The 20,213-nt window shown below is 35.0% G+C and overlaps 1 long non-coding RNA gene across 2 annotated transcripts; it reads left to right on the forward strand.

The window, feature by feature from the left end:
• The first annotated feature begins 166 nt into the window (after positions 1-166).
• On the forward strand, positions 167-10,553 carry LOC141550278 (uncharacterized). Of its 2 annotated transcripts, none has more exons than XR_012484563.1 (3): positions 167-278; positions 9,413-9,454; positions 10,409-10,553. It is a non-coding gene; the product is annotated as an uncharacterized LOC141550278 (long non-coding RNA). The 2 variants fall into 2 exon arrangements; XR_012484562.1 differs by lacking the exon at positions 167-278 and adding an exon at positions 6,758-6,896.
• The last annotated feature ends 9,660 nt before the right edge of the window (positions 10,554-20,213 follow it).

The following is a 20,213-nucleotide window of genomic DNA, read 5'->3' on the forward strand; positions in this document are numbered from 1 at the left end:
CTTCCACTCTGACCTTGGCTGTGAATGGGAAGGGGCCGAAGAGTTGGAAAAGTTAACCCTTTCCTCTGGTTTTGGCTTCGCTGCTCCCCACCCCCATCCTCGTCCGGACATCCCTTGATCCTGCTCTGCCGGAAATACCGGTTCCTTGTTCTGGGACAATAGGTGTGGGATGGGATTGAACTCTGCACCCGGTGTTTAGTCACAGTCACAGGAGCCAGAAACTACATTAAAAAGAAAAGCATTAACTCCCAACCAGGTGTTTCTTCTTTTTTGTCCATGTAAGTACGTATGAAAAATCTCGAATCTTGAATAATAAAAATAATATCCATTTTTACAGGATACCACTTTAAAATTGAAAAGGGCTTTATACAATCTTATTTGAGCTTAGAGCCCTGTGAAATGGGTGCTGCAGGCTTTATGGCCCTAATTTTAAAGAAGTGAAAACCGAGGCTCAGAGAGGTTAAATGATTCACCAAGGATCATACTGTTCTGTAGGATCTGACTGTCTGTGGGCCCAGGAGGGCAGAGATTTTCAAAAAGTCCAAAAGTTTTTGAGGTATTCTTATTTACAAATAATCATATTTTATTTGCCTAACACATTAATAAAATACTGTTTATTTTAATTCATATTTATAAGGATATTTCCCCTTTTCCATACCACCCTCCCACTCCAGTAACAAACAGGCAAGTAACCAATAGGATTTAAGGCTTTCTCCCCTACCCCCAAGTTTTCAACTGACAAAAAAAGTTTGAAAATCATTGCTAGAAGAGTAGTAATTTATTATTGTTTTTAATACTAATATTTCAATAAATCAAGCATTCATGATATTATCGGTGTGTCAAAATTCTTTAGTCTTTTAAAGTTTTTGTAAGCTTATAAAAAAAAGATTAATCAATGGCTAACCTAGAGTGAATTTAGCTACTGTGGTTCTCAAATAAATTGTAAGCTGGTTTTGGAAGTATCGGAAGCCTTTTCTCTTTGGTAGGACTTTCACTAGGTGAAATAGTGTCACCTTGTCACTGTAATGAATCACTGGAATAAGATTTTTAGTGTCCGACTATTATAATTCATAAAAATAGGATTAATCTATATAATCTCTTGAATGTTTTTCTTCCAAAAAATATGCATATATTATTTCCCTCCAGAATATTATCTTCTTGAAAGCAGGGGCTATTTTATTTTATCTTTGTATCCCTCTAAGACCAACAGTATTTGCCTCATGGTAGTCAGTTGGTAAATGCTTGATTCATTGACTGAACAATTCTGCAGGGTGTTTGTTTGTTTGTTTGTTTTTTAATATAGAAAGCTTTTGACTTCACAGAAGAGAATAAAGGCTTAAAATCTCTCCTGAAATTATTTTTTAATGTTAAAATCACTCAAGATTTTGTCTATAATTGATGGGTTATCACCTTGAGAGATGTCTCTCAAGGACCTCTTTTCTGAGCCCAATTTTCTTCTGCCTGTAATCTATATTACTTGGTAATCTCAACAGCTGCCATTAATCTTGTCCGATTAATCTTTCTATATAGATGATTCTCAGGATTTATTTCTCTAGCTAGGTAGTGAATGGAGTGCTGAGCTTGGAGTTAGGAAGACTTGAATTCAAATGTGGCCTCAGATAGCTGTGTGACTGTAAGCAACCTATTTAACTCAGTTCCTCATCTGTTAAATATCTTTGCCAAGAAAATCTCAAATGGAGTCACATAAAGTTAGGCAGGACTAAAGAACAAACAATCTATTTCCTGATCTCCAGTCTCAGATTCGATGTCCTGGTAGACATCTTAATCTCAGCATGCCCCCTTTTTTTTCATTTACTGCTAGCCTCTTGGTGTAAATCCTCATCTTGCACCTGAACTTGCAATAGGCTTCTTTCAATTTCCCTACCTCAAGTCTCTTCCTCCTCCAGTCCAATTTCTTCTACTAATCCATCAAAATTCTCCTAATGTGCAGATCTGTCCATATCCATATTGCCCTTAATAAATTCTAATGTCTCCCTGACTCTTAGTCAGACATGATTGAAACAACAGAACAAAAAGCTCTCCAGGGATAGCTAGTTAGTACAGAAGCTAGACTATCTGTCCTGGTGTCAGGAAGACTGATCTCCTGAATTCAAACCTGTCCTCAAATTCTTACTAGCTGTGTGATCCTGGACAAATCACTTAATGCTCTTTGCCTCAGTTTCCTCATCTGTAAAATGAGCTACAGAAATGGCAAAGCACTCCCAGTACCTCTGCCAAGAAGGCCCCCAGTGGGGGTCACCAAAAGTCAAGCATGGTTGAAAAATGGCGGAATCGAGAAAGAGCTATCAGTCTGTCAATCCTTTCCATGTCCAGGCCTGGTGAGGTTCCCCATATTGTTATTCATATTGGAATGGCTGGATAGAGCACTGAAGTCAGAAAGATCTGAGTTCAAATGAGGACATACTAGAGAAGAAAATGGCAAACTGCTCTAGCATCCTGTCAAGAAAATTCGATAGATGAGTTCAGACAGAATTTAATAACAGACAGATGTGACAGGCACAGTGCTGGGTATACAAAAAGAGGCAAAAATGATAGTCCCTGCCTGAAAGGAGGAATTCCACATACAAAAAGAAGCTGAAAAGAGGATGGAGATAGAGGTTGGAACAGATGTTTGGTAGAGTTCAAAACAAACAGAATGGCTGATAGAAATGGGAGAGGAGAGGCTACAGAGAGGTTTAGAAGATATCAAAAACTGAGTGCTTAGTGATGGAGATTTCTGAAGATCAGCTTATTCTGGGCAAGCAGTAATTCAAACCTAGGAGAACTATTGATGGAAGATAAGAGTCCACCTGAGTCCTGACTTGATTAAGGACCATCTTCAATCATCCTGACCTATAACTTGCTACTGGACCCAGAGGCTCTGGAGGAGAAAGTGAGGCTAGTCTTCTCTTTCACTTACACCCAATTCACTTGAATGTCATGTCTTCACTTTCCTGATGTCATAGTCCTCTTTAAGAAGAAAGAGCAAACAACAATCTTTCCTGATTATTTAACCTTTTTTAGGCCTCAGTTTCTTAAAATAGGAATAATAACTAGGATCTACCTCACAGAATGTACTTGAAACACTAGGTAAGCTTAATGTGCTATGTATTCTTTTTTTTTTTTTTTTCTCCTTTTGAGAGATGGGGTCTCTCCACTCTTTTTTTTTTTATTTTAATTTTTATTTTATTTTATAATTATAACATTTTTTTTGACATTACATATGCATGGGTAATTTTTTACATTATCCCTTGCACTTACTTCTATTCAGATTTTTTCCCTTCCTCCCCCAACCCCTCCCCCAGATGGCAAGCAGTCCTATACATGTTAAATATATTACAGTATATTCTAGATACAATATATGTGTGTAGAACCTAATTTTTTTGTTGCACAGGAAGAATTGGATTCAGAAGGTAAAAATAACAGTTTACATTCATTTCCCAGTGTTCCTTTTCTGGATGTAGCTGATTCTGTCCATCATTAATCAATTGGAATTGGATTTGTGCTATGTATTCCTATTGCTATTTTCCCACTTCAAGGAACTTTTGCCAAGACTTTATATAGGAATTTTTTTGTACTAACAGAATTAATAAGTTGGTTGGAGAGGGTCACTTCTGTCTGGGGCTTGCATAATACCAAATAGAGCAAGGCCCTTCTCAAGACATTTGAACATCCTGTTTTCCAGAGTTAAGGTTCAGGAAGCAGGCTGTGTCCTAACCTTGGTTCTCTGGATGATCTCACCTGCTGGTGAGCTGGCAAATTTTGCTGGCAAAATTTATTGCTTTGACTAGCACCAGCTCTTGGGGATTTATAATTTTTATATTAATCAATAACTGTTTAGATTTATTGGAGCTCCCGTTATTTCCCAGGGATCTGAAAGCCAGAACAGGTGGTAGTCTACAGCCTAAAGCCATCCACCACATCTCCTGACATGCTAATAATTGCTGAATAGCTCTGGTACATTCTTGTCCCTGACACAGTGATTCTCTACCCCTCCTGAATAATCACAAGTCTCAACAACCCTTAAGATTTTAGATGATCAACCTGGAAACAGTTTCTTCAGGATAAAGGAATGTCTGCCTTGCTCATGGTTTTGCCTGCTCTGAGAAGGACTACTCAAGATCTAAGAATGATTGTTTTATGGTCCAATCCTTATTTATATATAAAACACTGCCTTTATTCCAGAATGTTAAACCCATCTTTAGGGTGCAGAGAGGGGAAGAACAAGGGACAAGGAGGAGGTTCAGCTTGCAAATTAGTCACTTTGAAATTGATTAAATCAATACTTGATTCCTGACACAGTTGCCTCTGTTCTGTTCTGTTGATCTCTGGTCATTCCCAAGTCAGAGACCTGTTCCACTATGGTTGATATCCTCAAAATACCCCAGTTATGTTTACAGTCTTGTTTGCAAACTCTTTAGTAATTCTGTCTCAAGATTCAGTGCTCTAATATCATCCTCTCACTGATGTTCTTAGCCTTTTGAACTGCCATTTTGACTTTTATTGGTAAAGAAAACAATTTTCTTATCATTCCCAGTTCCTATTTTAGGGTGTGATTTGACCCCTCCTACTTGCTGTTATTCTAGGGTACAGGTGAATGGGGCTGGCAAATATCAATGTCAGCACCTCAGAAAACAGGAGCTGCCTTTCACCAGGAAGGCAATGAAATGGGGCTTTGTCTATCTAGGAGGGATAAATAGGGAAGGATGGTGGCTTCTCCTGGTGTCCTAGTTCCACTGGAAGTGTATGAAAACTGATAATTTTGTCTACAGCCATGGACTTGGCATCCTTTGCTATATGTGTGTCACAATAACACCTCTGTGACCAACTCTTCTTTCAATTCCCTTAGGTTTTCCATTGTTTGGTTTTAAAAATGGAAATGTCTCATAAAATGTTGCTTTACTGATTATATTAAAATTCTGGCCAATGAATGTAGCATGTAACCAGAATTAAAAAAAAAAGTGAGAGAGAGAGAATTATTTGGGACAAACAGAAAAATACTAATTATCACCCATATAAGTAGTATTCCTTTCTTTGAAATGATTTGTTAAAAAATGATACAACTTTTGAGATTCAATTTCTGTCTTTTCAAATATAATAGGAAAGAAAGGCATTTCTATATGCAAAATGAGATTGGTTGGATACAGAGTAAACCAGAAAAAGAATAAACAAAATTACTCCAATAAGATAAACAGAATTAAATAACCTAATTGAAATAACCTAAGTAATTTAAAATTTTTTAAAATTTTATTTTAAATTTATAGAATAAGGAAACATTTCTGTAACATGTTTTTTTAAAAAGCTGATGGACATGAAATTGAAAATCTATTCTGTGTGACTTGCTGTTTCTTTTAAATATATAATATAATTTCCTCCTTTTTTTTCCCTCCCCTCCTCTGCCCCCAGAGATGGCTACCATTAGACACAAATATGTATCTATGTAAAATCAAATCATTCTATATATACTTCTATTGGTCAGTTCTTTCTATGGATGCAGATTTTTCTTTTATATGTCCTTTGTAGTTAATTTGGACATTTATAAGTCAAAATGACTTATTTCTAAAAGATGTTCTTAAGATAATATTGCTGTAACCATATAGAACAATCTCTTGATTCTGTTTATTTTGTTCTTCATTTCATTCAAGTCTATCCATGTTTTTCTGAGATCATGGAGCTCATCTTAAAATTCTACAATAGAATTCTATCACAATCATATACTACAATTTTTTTTTTTTTGCCATTCACCCAATTGACAAGCATCTTCTAGTATACTACAATTACTGCTTTAAAAAAAGAAAGAACTTACATAATTTTATTAATGAATTTGGATTGTAGGTTGAAATCTTTTTTTTTTAACAGTTTAAAATATTTTTATTTTTGTAGCCTTCATCCCTTCCTTAAGGAAGCTAAAACATTAAACCTAACAAATGGTTTCTTACAGTTGACAAGATAATATCCCATTAATAGCCTTATAATTAAGTTTCCACACATATATTTAGCTGACAGATTTGTACTTGATCCAGTGATATCACAAATCTCAAAAGGTGCTTCTCTGGAATAGCTCTGAGAGCTATTCTCAAAGTGGTTCTGGATCAGCTGTAGCAAACTGGAAGGTATCATCCATCTCTTTCCTTACTTTATCATCAATTTCTTTTAATTCTTCAGGACTGGCAAAGTTGTTGTTCACTGTGTTATCCTTGAGATATTACTCCTTAATTCCTAAATTACTCCTTAATTCCTAAATTTCTTCCCTACTATTGAAAGCTGAACCCAGGGAGCTACATACTATATCTATAATAATGATATAGTCTATTATTCCATCAGCCTGAGCCCTTTCCTGATCAGCAGTAGGCAGCTGCAAATTCTGCTGATAGACACACAGAACATATATATGTATGCTTATTTTTTTTTAAGTAGTCATTGCTGGCTGTAGATCTGTTTCCATTCCATATTTTTTTTTTTTTATTTTATAATTATAACTTTTTTTTTGACAGTACATATGCATGGGTAATTTTTTACCACATTATCCCTTGCACTTACTTCTGTTCAGATTTTTTCCCTTCCTCCCCAAACCCCCTCCCCCAGATGGCAGGCAGTCTTATACTTGTTAAATATATTACAATATATTCTAGATACAATATATGTGTGTAGAACCGAATTTCTTTTTGCACAGGAAGAATTGGATTCAGAAGGTAAAAATAACAGTTTACACTCATTTCCCAGTGTTCCTTTTCTGGATGTAGCTGATTCTGTCCATCATCGATCAATTGGAATTGGATTAGCTCTTCTCTATGTTAAAGATATCCACTTCCATCAGAATACATCCTCATACAGTATCATTGTTGAAGTGTATAATGATCTTCTGGTTCTGCTCATTTCACTCAGCTTCAGTTCATGTAAGTCTCTCCAAGCCTCTCTGTATTCATCCTGCTGGTCATTTTTTACGGAACAATAATATTCCATAACATTCATATACCATAATTTACCCAACCATTCTCCAATTGATGGACATCCATTCATCTTCCAGCTTCTAGCCACTATGAAAAGGGCTGCCACAAACATTTTGGCACATACAGGTCCCTTTCCCTTCTTTAGTATTTCCTTGGGATATAAGCCCAGTAGTAGTATGGCTGGGTCAAAGGGTATGCACATTTTGATAACTTTTGGGGCATAATTCCAGATTGCTCTCCAGAATGGTTGGATTCTTTCACAACTCCACCAACAATGCATCAGTGTCCCAGTTTTCCCACAGCCCCTCCAACATTCATCGTTATTTGTTCCTGTCATCTTAGCCAATTTGACAGGTGTGTAATGATATCTCAGAGTCGTCTTAATTTGCATTTCTCTGATCAATAGTGATTTGGAACACTCTTTCATATGAGTGGAAATAGTTTTAATTTCATCATCTGAAAATTGTCTTTTCATATCCTTTGACCATTGTAGGTTGAAATCTTGCCTCTGACACATACTAGTTGTGGATCTCTGGAAAGCTACCAGACTTCTCAATACCCCAAGCAGCCCTCTAAGACTGCCTAATCTGTAGAAGTAGAAAAAAGTGTGTGTGCGGGGGATGGGGAAATGGGGAAGTCATGACCATAACATTCCAAAGAGGTTCTCCTAAATAAAATGGAATCTTGGTTCTGCCATAAGTATTCCTACTCTTATCTAATCCATAAGAAGCAAAATTGTCTATGTGTAAATAAAAATTTTTAACTATAATTCCAGTTGTTGTTGGGCACACACAATCAGTCAATAATTTTTGTATAATATAGTACTGTGCCCTTATTTTTCACAATAACCTTTCTCATTCAGGCCTCTGAGCCAATTGGAAATGATGAGACAATTTTAGTTCTAAAGGAAATTATGCCTTTTAATACCTCTGTGTCTTTTATTATTAGCTAAAGTAGAAGTTATAGGGTTCTTCACTCCTAGGTTTAACTGTATGTGCATCCTGAGCCACTGAGAAGCATCTTGACTTTTGTCTTGCCACTGGACTTTGAAGACTACATAAGAGAAAGTGAGGCTGACAACTCTGCCTCACTTAAATCCAATTAATTTCCAAGTAAAGGTATTATCCATATATATTGTATATCATGGAGATTCTTCATGACATCATTGGGCTTCTTCAAAAACGAAGGATAAAAAAAAAAAAAAGAAGGCTGAACAGTCAGTGTCTGATTCACACACTGGGAATAATTGAACTGTGCAAATTATTATATTTTCTTACATGTTTTCTTCTGGGGAAAGTCTAAAATGTGAGCTTGGTATATATCTCCCAGAAGTTGGGAAGGATGTCATACAATTAGGTAAAGGTTTTCTAATCTATTTTTTGCAAAGCTTTGGTTAAAGACAAGATCTCGAAATGCCAACTATTGAAAATTTAAGAGCTTCTAAGTACCTAATAATTGCTTGGTACATAGCAAGACATATAAATACTTGATCATTAGACAATCCTAAGGAACTGATGACAAAAAATTCGATCTATCTCCAGAGACAACTGATAGAGTCTGAATGTAGATAAAAGCATACTTTTTATTTTCTTTATTTTTCTTGGTTTGTTTTTTGTTTTTGTTTTTGGTCTGTTTTCTTTTACAGTATGACTAAGGTTTTGCATGACTATGCCCTGTCTTTTCAATGAGGGGGGAGGAAACGATTTGGAACTCAAAAATTTTTTAAATTGATGTTACATTATTTTTATATGTAATTTTAAAAACACTGTTTAAAAGATTTTTTAAAAGTTTATTGATTAAATGACTGGATACCAAAGTTAAATGTTCTTTAAAATAACTTGAGATTGTAATAAATAAATTTCAATGTATCTCCCAAAAAGACATCAAAACAATTTTTCTGAAAGTTTTCTTCTGCTATCCAGCAAAGGCTGGATGAAAGTTCATCATTACTTCTAGAATCAAATATAAATGCTGGCTTTTAAAGTTCTTCACAACTTGGCTATATTTCACGTTATTACCCTGACCTATTTGCTTATCTCACATGTGATATTGTCATTCATCATTTTTAGGACTTTGTAAGAATTAGTGAGATATTACTAAAATGCCCTAAACTGAGTGGAAAATTATTAAATAAATAATAATTATAAGAATAGCTAACATTTGTATAGCACTTTAATGTTTATAAAGCATTCTATACATTTTAAAAGCATTTTATTTTCACAGCAACTCTGAGAGGTAGGTCTTATTTTCCACTTTTTCTACAAGTGAGGAAATTAAAACAGAGATTAAGTGACTTTATATAGACTAAGTATTTAATTTCTAATGTTCATAAGCATAGAATTTGTTTCCTTTCATATTGAATAAGGAAGATTTGCTGAAAACTAGGAAGTATAGGGTCTGAAAAAAGTTGGGAACCTTTATTTCAAATTGTCACACATCTTTCCATATTTGTGTCTCTCCAGGGCCAAATACATTGAACAGCATATCATAGAAGCCTGATAAAGGTTTGTTTGTTAACCTGAATTTCTACAACATTTGGATTTATTGTGCATAATTTAGCCCTTAAATATACACTAATCTATGATTTTGTGTACAGTAATTTTTCTCTCCTACTGAAATGGAAATTACTTGTGTATAACATTTACTATATTTGTAACCTCCATATTGAAACATTGTAGTTGGTGACCATGGGACAAGTCATTAACTTCACAGTGCCACAGGAAACTCTCACAAGACTTAACAATTTGCCCAACAAGTGTCAGTCTATTACTATAGGGTTCTCTATTACAGTGAAATCTTAAATTTGGAAAATAAAAATGCATAATCACAGAATTTGAGTTGGAAGGGATGTTAGTGGCATATAGAAGAAATCCCCACTATATTATATCCTACAAGCAGTCATCTAGGTTCTGCTAAAAGCCCTTAAAGGTACTAGAGCATATCACCTGAGGCAGCCAGCCTACTTTTCTTTGAAAAAGCTCTAATTGTTATGAAGTTTTTCCAGACTAAAGGCCTAAATTGGTCTTTTTGTAACTTTTACCCTTTGTCTTCTTTCTGGGACCAAAAGGAACAGATCTAAGTCCTCCTCCATCACATGAGAACCTTTTAAATATTTCAAGGCTGCTATTATTTCTCTCTTCCCTACTCTTCCACCATCCAATCTTTTCCAGACTAACCATTCTACTTTCAGCAAGTAGCCTTTTTCAGTTCTCCTTAATCTTAGGATTTTCTCTCTGAGATTATATCCAATTTATCCTATATGTATCTTATTTGTATATAGTTCTTTGAATATCTCTCCATCCCTGATTAAACTGAGTTCCTTGAGAACTGGCTTTTTTTTTTTTTAACCTTTTTTTTTCATTCCCAACATTTAACACAATGCTTGCCACATAGTTGGTACTTAATAAAGACTTATTGACTTTATTAATTCTTTAAACAATTTTCAATTTGATTTTCAGGTTCATATTTTCTTTTTTCCTTCTTCTTCCCCCCACATCGAAGATGCAAGAAAAATAAACATTACATAATGAAGTCAAATAAATTCCTGCCCCTAAAATGTTTCAATCTGAAGAACTCTGAATCCATCACTTCTCTGTCAAAAAGTGGGTATCAGCTTTTATTATGAGCCCTCTTGGATTGTGCTATGTCATTGTGTTGACCAAAATTCCTAGGTCTTTCTTTTTTTTTTTTTTAATTAATTTTATAATTATAACATTTTTTTGACAGTACATATGTATAGGTAATTTTTTACAACATTATCCCTTGTACTCTTTCTGTTCCGAATTTTTCCCTTCCTTCCCTCCACCCCCTCCCCTAGATGGCAGGCATTCCCATACATATTAAATATCTTATAGTATATCCTAGGTATAATATATATGTGCAGAACCAAATTTTGTTGTTTTTGTTGTTGCAAAGGAAGAATTGGATTCAGAAGGTAAAAATAACCTGGGGAGAAAAACAAAAAACATGATAACAGTTTGCACTCATTTCCCAGTGTTCCTTTTCTGGGTATAGCTGATTCTGTCCATCATTGATCAATTAATTCCTAGGTCTTTTCAAAGTTGTTTCGAATCTTTACAAAATTGCTGACACTGTATAAATCATTCTCCTGGTTCTTCTCACTTCATTTTATATCAATACATAGAAGTTTTCACAGGTTTCTCTGAAAACTTTGAGCACAATAATATTCCACCACATTCATGTACAATAACTTATTCAACTATTCCCTGTTGATAAATAAACCCTCACTTTCCAATCCCTTGCAACCACAAAAAAAGCTGCTCTATATATTTCTTTCAATCACTCCAAATATGATAGGAATTCAAGCCCCCTCTTAATCATCCTGATTACTTTCCTTTGAATACCCTCCAGCTTATTAATGTCCTTTAAAAACTGTGGTGCCTGTAACTGACCACAATACTCTAGATGAGTTCATGTGATGAAAAATACCCTGGACTCTCATCATAGTACATTGCTATTACCATGTAGAAGACATCAATGATGTGTGTAGAAATATCCTCTACTAGATTTCAACCTATCTATGCGGTTATGTTTTTCTTTAATTGCCTAAGATTTAAGTCTTAAGTAATTTAAGATTAGTCTCCAGATGCAAAATTTGAACCAAAGTCTTGCTGACTCAAAATTCAATACTCTGTCCACCATGCTGTTCTGCCTCCAGCACATAGTAGACCCACATTAATATTACTTTGTTGACCCCATTGAAATGATTGTAACCTGTGAATCTCTCTACTGAAGAAATCTCTGGGTTTTTTCCCCTTTCTAATAATTACTCCATGAGAAAGAAACTTTTTAAAAAATCATCCAAAATGCCAGGCTGGATGAATCAAAATCTAGGAGAAATATCAACAATCTCACATAAGTAGGTGATACTATTCCTATGACAAAAAGTGAAGAGAAATTTAAAAATCTTTTAGTGAAGTGTGAAAACTGGCTTGAAACTTAACATTAAAAAAAAATAAAGAAAAGAAAAACTTGGCAACTGGTCCACCACTTCCTAATAAATAGAGGGAAAAGAAATGGAGGAAGTATCAGATTTATATTCTTAGATTCAAAGATCACTGCACATGGTGACCCCAATCATGAAATTATTCTTGAAAGGAAACCTATGGCAAATCTGGACAGCATACATAAAAGCAGAGATATCACCTTGTCAACAAAAGTCTATATTTCTCAAAGGCATGTTTTTTCTAGAAGTAACATATGGCTGTGAATCTTTCTAAAAAGAAAATGGAGAGCAACAGAATTGATGCTTTCAAATTATGGTGCTAGAGAAGACTTGAGATAGCTTGCTTATTCAGCAAGGAGATCCTATCAGTCAATAGTTAAAGAAATGAATTCAGACTATTTATTGGAAGGTCAAATACAGGGCCTGAAGCTTGTATTATTTGGACACAAGAAGATGGTACTCAGAAAAGATCTTGATATTAGGAAAGATTAAAAGCAAAAGGGAAAGAAAATGAGACCAATAAATATTGTCAAGGAAACAATGAAGATGAACTTGGACAGACTTCAAGAGATAGTGGAGGATAGAAAGGCCTTGAGTGAGTCTATGGAAGAGTCCATGAAGTCATGAAGAGTTGGACACAACTGAACAACATCAACGTATGTACATACATGTAGAGATATGATATACGTACATTGGTGCAGACCTATGATTTCTTTGCCCTCTCCCATGGCAAATCTACAATTATTCTGCAACTATCTTCAAGAGTTGCCTGGGCATAATGCAGAGCTGGTTCAATATTAGGAAAACTATTAGCATAATTGACTATATCAATAACCAAATTAACAAAAACCATATGATTATCTCAATACATGCAGAAAAAGCATTTGATAAAATCCAACACTCATTCCTATTAAAAACACTAGACAGCATAGGAATAAATGGACTTTTCCTTAAAATAGTCAGTAGCATTTATTTAAAACCATCAGCAAGCCTCATATGTAATGAGGATAAACTAGAACCATTCCCAATAAGATCAGGGGTGAAACAAGGTTGTCCACTATCACCATTGCTATTCAGTATTGCATTAGAAATGCTAGCCTTGGCAATAAGAGAAGAAAAAGAGATTAAAGGAATTAGAGTACTTCATGAGGAAACCAAATTATCACTCTTTGCAGATGATATCATGGTATACTTAGAGAACCCCAGAGAATCAACTAAAAATCTATTAGAAACAATTCACAACTTTAGCGAAGTTGCAGAATACAAAATAAATCCACCTAAATCATCAGCATTCTTATATATCACTAACAAAAATCCAACAGCAAGAGCTACAAAGAGAAATCCCATTTAAAATAACTTGATAATATAAAATATTTGGGAATTTTATCTGCCAAGGGAAAGCCAGGAACTATATAGCAAAACTACAAAACACTTTCCACACAAATAAAGTCAGATCTAAGCAATTAGAAAAATATCAAGTGTTTGTGGATAAGTTGAGCAAATATAATAAAGATGACAATTTCCCCTAAACTAATCTATTTATTTAGTGTTATGCCAATCAAACTCCCAAGAAACTATCTTACTGAACTAGAAAAAATAACAAAATTTATTTGGAAAAACAAAAGGTCAAGAATTTCAAAGGAATTAATGGAGAAAAGCAAATGAAGGTGGCCTAGCTGTACCAAATCTAAATATTTGGTATATTATATTATTATATTATAAAGCAGCAATCATCAAAACCATTTGGTACTGGCTAAGAAATAGAGAAGTTGATCGATCAGTGGAATAGGTTAGGTTCACTGAACAAAATAATCAATGATTATAACAATCTAGTATTTGACAAACCCAAAGGCCCCACCTTTTGGGATAAGAATTCACTATTTGACAAAAACTGCTGGGAAAATTGGAAACTAATATGACAGAAAGTAGGAGTAGACCTACACTTAACACCATATACCAAGATAAGGTCAAAATGGGTTCATGATCTAGACATAAGAATAATAGTATAAACAAATTAGAAGAACATAGGATAGTTTACCTCTCAGATTTATGGAGGAGGAAGGAATTTGTGACCAGAGAAGATTTTATGCATATGCTGGAGATAAGGCTAGGCACTGGGGATAGAAATAATAATAACAATAAACAATTTCCACTCTCAAAGAGCTTAATTCTATCAGAGAAAACAAAGTGAAAAGTACAAAGAGCAGAGGTGATACAATGTGCGGATTCCACAACTAAAGACTGCTTTGATATTGGGTTTAACTCTTTCTTGAGACACATCTTAGTTTTGTGGACATAGATTTAACTCTCTGAAAATTTTAACTCTTTGAAAATGTTTTCTCAACTACAAATGGAGATGATAATATTTTTACTATCTATTTCACAAATCCATTGTAAAAGGTGTGCTTTGTAAACTTTGAAGTACAACTTAGTTGTGAATTATTAACATTAATTGTGTGAGCCTAACAGGAAAAATCCAGTCTTTCTCTGTTGTTCTCTCTCTATAGGAAAAAGAAATGGATGCTTACTTTAGGCACTTTTGAAGCATGCTTATTCTGATAAATTGAGGGATTATAGACTTACATGTCAAAAAAAAAAAAAAAAAAAGCCCATGATTATCTTTTTGGAGGAAAACAGAGTTAAGTGATTTATAAAAGGTCACACACCTAGTAAGTGTGAGCCAGATTTAAATTCAGGTCCTCCTAAGTCCAGAGCCAGTGTTTTATCTACCATGCCACCTAACTGTCCCAAGCCTATGGGACTTGTTAAAAATTTTTATTTTACTTTTTAAAAATTTTATTTTATCAAGATATATATCTATCATAGTTGATTGTCACATACTGTTGCTATGTGTTGCTGTGTACAATGTTCTCTTGGTCTTGCTCATTTCATTCAGTATTCATGTTTTTCAATGCTTTTCTGAAATCAATCTGTTCATTATTTCTTATAGAACAATATTCCATTGCATTCATTTACCATAAATTATTCAGCCATTCCCCATTTAAAGAAACCCACGCACAAATCTTCAACTGAACAAAACTATTTAAGACAGCAAGGAAACACAGAAGGGTCCCTATCTGCATACTTAAGGAGTCACAATACGTAATTTCCCCCTCTTCCCCTTTTAGAAGGAAAGATAATGTGAAAAGCCCAGTTAGACTCTAACATGATTTTTCTTTAAAAAAAAACAAAACAAAACAAAACAAAAAAAAACACAAAACTTGTTTATACCTTAGAGGGCCAGCTCTGAAGTGTTATTAACCCCTAAAATTATGTAGGGGTTAATAACAATCTGAGAGCTGAGCTTTACTCTAAAATTCAAAGCATCACTCTTCCTTTAAGCAAGGTAGAGAGCAGGATGTCCTGACCTATTACTGAATCTGGAAAGATCAAAGAAGTGCTGTAAAGAACAAGAAAGCAATAAATAAGAAATTCACGCATGAAAAAACAGAGGCTTCAGGAAATTACACAGTTCTATAGAAAAACAGCTCTTTCTTGTGTATATAGTTTGAACCCTCAGATTAATAAATAAACTTCTTTGCTGAAGCACTCACCTGCCCTGCATCATACTTTGTCCTTGGAGAGGCTCTTGAGCAGATCTCAGATTCCTTTCATTTTTTATATCTCCTTCATTTCTGAACATATCCTTACCTTTGTTCCCTCTCATTTCCAGGGAAACATCCTTAGTAAAAAAGAAATTTTTAAAAGAGGAGGTTAGCAAAACTAATCTTACATACCTGTAATTTAACATTTAAAATTTAAAATGTTTTTACCTCCTTTCTTTTCTCTTCTCACTTGCTTCTTTCTTTTTTCTTTTCTTTTCATTCTTTCTCTTTTTTTTGGAGAATCAGACTTAAATGACTTGTCTATGGTCACAGAGCTAGTGTTTGAGGACAGATCTGAACTCATTTCTTCCTGATTCCAGAACTAGTATTATATTCATTGTGCCACCTAGCTGCCCTGAGAGTGTAAGCATGGGTTTTCATGTTATTACTCCTCTACTTTTATCATCATACATTTACACATAGATCATGGCTGGCCATATTTACTTATTAAGTTCAAGTCAATTCAATTTGATTCAACAAGTATTTCACAGAATCACAGAATATGAGTTTGAATAGATTTGGGATCATTTAATGCAGCCCATACATGAAAGGAATCTTCAATTAATATATGATACTCAGTCATCTAGTTTCTGCTTTTAGACCTCTAAGAATAACCCAGAATGGATAAATTATTAGACAGTTTTTCCTGAAGTTAAGCTTAAATTTGTCTCTTTTAAAAATTTTATCCCTTGTTGCTGTTTTTTCCTTCTGAAGCCAAAGAGAAAGAACAAATCTAAATACTCTTCTGAAATTTAACAGTCTTTCACATAGTTTGAGGCAGCTAGGTGTCACAATGGTTAAAGAGGTGAGTTTGGAGTTAAGAAGACTTGACAAATCCTAGATATCTACTGGCTATGTGATCTTAGGCAAATCACTTAATCCTATTTGCCTCAGTTTCCTCATCTGTAAAATGATCTGGAGAAGGAAATGGCAAACCACTTTAGTATTCTTGCCAAGAAAACTCTAGATGAGGTCACAATGTGGATGGGACTGAACTAACTGAACAACAATAAATACTTGAAAACATGTTACCCCTCTGAGTTTTCTCTTTTCTAGTTCATACATCCCCAGTTGCTTCAATCAATCCTCATAACCATTCTGCTTTCCTTCCTCTGGACACCTCCAGCTCATCAATATCCTTCTTAATCTGTGGTTTTCAAAACTGATCACAATGCTCCAAATGAGATTTGACTAGGATAAAGTACAATCCAACTGTACAGAGTGCTGGACAAGGTAGCTAAAAGACTTAAATTCAAATCCCACTTGAGATATTACTAGCTGTGTGATTCTGGGCAAGTTAATCTCTAGAAATCTGGATCCTCATCTGCAAAATGAAGATTATCAGATTATTGACATCTAAGATCCCTTTCTGCTTTAAATTTCTTATCCAACTGCCTATTATCAAATCTATGCCTCTTTTAATAAAGTCCAAGTATTCTAGCCATTTATTAAGTGTCTACCATATACTAGGCATTGTAGTATATCAGAAAAAGAATGCTCTTAGATGGGTCACTATAATGTGCTGTTGTCTCCAGAGATTGCCAATCACTCTCTGGTCTAGAGGAGAGACTTCTTCCTCCAGAGAGCTGCCTCAACTCTGACCTAGAGCAGAGACTCTTCTTTCCTCCAGAGAGCCGCCTCAAGTCTAGCCCAGACGAGAGACTCTCTATCTCTTGAGTGCTGCCCTCTTTTATCCTCCCAGAGAATGGGCGTGGGATAACACAAGGGCTTCTGGGAAAAATTACTTCAACCAATGAACTTGCTCCTCCTAAGCATGCAAGCTTCTCCCCAGGAGTTCGAAGGGGTTAAGCTCCCAGTAAAGGCCAGAACTAGAGAATTGTTAAATACCGACTTAGCACTTAGTAAGAACCTAATATCTCATTATCTCATTGGCACTTAGTAAGAACCTAACAGGTCACTTCACAACTCAGAAACATACTGGTTGTATGAGTCTAGGCAAACAATTTAACTTCTTAGGATCTGGCAATCTTTTAAAATGATGATTGGAGGAAATTTTGTTTTTCTGCTTTGATAGAAGGACTTTCTAATGAAATTATAAGTGTGGGCAAGAAAAAAAATTGTGCTAGATACAAGGACATCTCATTTTATTGTGCTTTGTTTTATTTTGCTTAAGAGATGTTTACATTCTTGTTATTATTTTACATATTGAAGTTTTGTAGAATCTATCAGTACCAATTTTTTTTTTCCAATTGTGTGTGTTCAAATCTCTATGTCACATTTTGGTAATTCTTGCAATATTTCAATGTTATGGTGATCTATGATCAGGGATCTTTGATGTTACTACTATTTTAATTGTTTGGGAGCATCATGAATGATGCTCATATAAGACAGTGAACTCAATGGATAGATGTTCAGACTGCTCCACAGACCTGCTATTCCCCCATCTCTTTTCCTCTCCTCAGGTTTTTTTGACCTGAGATATTTGACTATTGACTATTGAGATACAATAATACTGAAATTACACCAATTAATAATCCTCCATCTTAGTGGCACTCAAATGTCACAAACTTCATTGTTGTCTTATTTTAAGAAATTGCCAGGGGTAGCTAGGTGGTACAGCAGGTTCACATCTGGTCTCAGACACTTAATCTTCCTAGTTGTGTGACTCTGGGCAAGTCACTCAACCCCAATTGCCTCAGTAAAAAAAAAAAAAGAAAAAAGAAAAAAGAAATTGCCACAGCCTCCCCATCCTTCAGCAACTACCACACCAGGTTAAAGAGAGCGACTGCTGTCTGCAGTGGGCTTATAAAGGGCCTGTGAGGTCACATACACAGCCAATCAACGAGAGAGTCGTTACCCATTATGAAGCTGTCTTAATGTGGCCAAGATCCCACCTACAGGGCAATCCTAATATCCATAGAGATTACTTCCTGGGGCATTCAATTTCCCTTTGCACTGTGGCACCACCCATTTAAAGGGCCCTTACAATTCCCTTCTCTTGTTTTGCAGGAAACGCACATCTTATCAAGCTAAACTTTTAGCACCAGCTATAGTTCACTTGATCCATGAGATGACAGAGTGTTATGCCCAAGGAGGTACAAAGCAGCAGATCAATAAACAGAAGTATGACAATGAGAACTAGGCTCAACAGTGGCCCAAGTGTTCAACCCATTCATTAAAGTCATACTCAAGGAGATAATAAGCCAAAGAGGTTGGATGCCAATGAGGTAGGATGTCAACACTGAGGTGGGAAGTCAACAAGGTAAAACATCACAATTCTAGTTAACAATTAAGCATCCATCAACATTGAAGAAATACCTTCTACCACCAAAGAAGACTACAACTCATCAAAGGCTCAGATAATGGTTAGTAATTTTTTGGTAACAATAAAATTATTTTAAATACTATTTTGCACTTAATAAAATATAGTACAATGTAAGCATAACTTTTATACATACTACGAAACCAAAAAATTCATGTAACTCCCTTTATTGCAATAAAGTTTTCATCTTTCAAAAGATTTTTTTTTTTTTTTACAGTGGTCTGGAATTGAACCCACAATGTCTCTGAGGCATGGTGGTACAACAAAACAGTACCTTTCCAGTAGAAGCTTACATTTTTGTAAGATAAGTCACCAGAGAATATTTATAAAATGAATACCAGAGATTCCAACTCTAATCCTTTTGAAAAGGATTCTTATTTATTTACCCAGTAAAATGTTAGTCAGTCAACAAGCATTTATTGATTATCTAGCCTTATCTTAAGAGCTGGAGATACAAAGAAAGGAAAAAAAGAAGCTTATATTCTATTGAGAGAGACAATATGTAAACTACACATTAGCTAATTGTATACTAGCTATATTTGCAGAGTAGCTGGAAAGCAGTTTCAGAGAGAAGACACTAGAAGTCTGAGTAGGGGTTCTTAATTTCAGATCTGTGCATTTGTGTGCTAGTAATTATTTGACAACCAGATTGAGAAGAAGGGGGATTCCAAGATGTACTTTAAAGTTTAATCTACATTACTGAAATTTTATCCTATTCTTGAAGTCTAGATAATCTTGTAAAGCCAAGTCAGTTTCAGCACACTGCTGGATCCATAGATCTCAAGGAAGCTCATAAACTGAGAGGGAGGAAAAAGTGTTTCCATTAATCTTGGTTTCTTTTGTAATTCTATTTATTTTATTTTGTGCATGTAAAACCTTTCTTCTGAAAAGTGTTCCATAGACCTTACTAAGTTGCCAAAGGAATCCATGACAGAGTTGGGAACCCCTGCATAGGAGGAATTGGGAAAGACAAAAGGGAGGATTCTAGTTGAATTTTGAAGGAAATCAGGAAAGCTAAGTGAAGGTGAAGGAGAACATTTCAGGCATACTTGGGCACAAGAATACTAGGGCTTTGATGTTGATTGTGCTGTCTTTTTCTTGCCCTATGTTCCAAAGGGCCATTACTCAATATGTATCCAGTCACTCCCAAGTCATATTACATCTCAAAATCAGATGTGGCTCCTCATGGCTAAATCTTGGTACAGTTTAGCAAAACATGAAATAGGCTAAAGAAGATGAAATCAAAGTCTGAGTAGATCAGGTGATATGATAGCGATCATACTGTATAGTAAGAAAAATGGTAAGATAGTGTTAGGATTACCAGGTGAGAACTCAGGTTGTCTGGACAGTGACAAGGTGAGAATTCAGGTTGTCTGGACAATTACAAGGTGAGAACTCAGGTTGACTTG

This window comes from Sminthopsis crassicaudata, chromosome 1 (assembly GCF_048593235.1).
Source record: "Sminthopsis crassicaudata isolate SCR6 chromosome 1, ASM4859323v1, whole genome shotgun sequence".
NCBI lineage: Eukaryota > Metazoa > Chordata > Mammalia > Dasyuromorphia > Dasyuridae > Sminthopsis > Sminthopsis crassicaudata.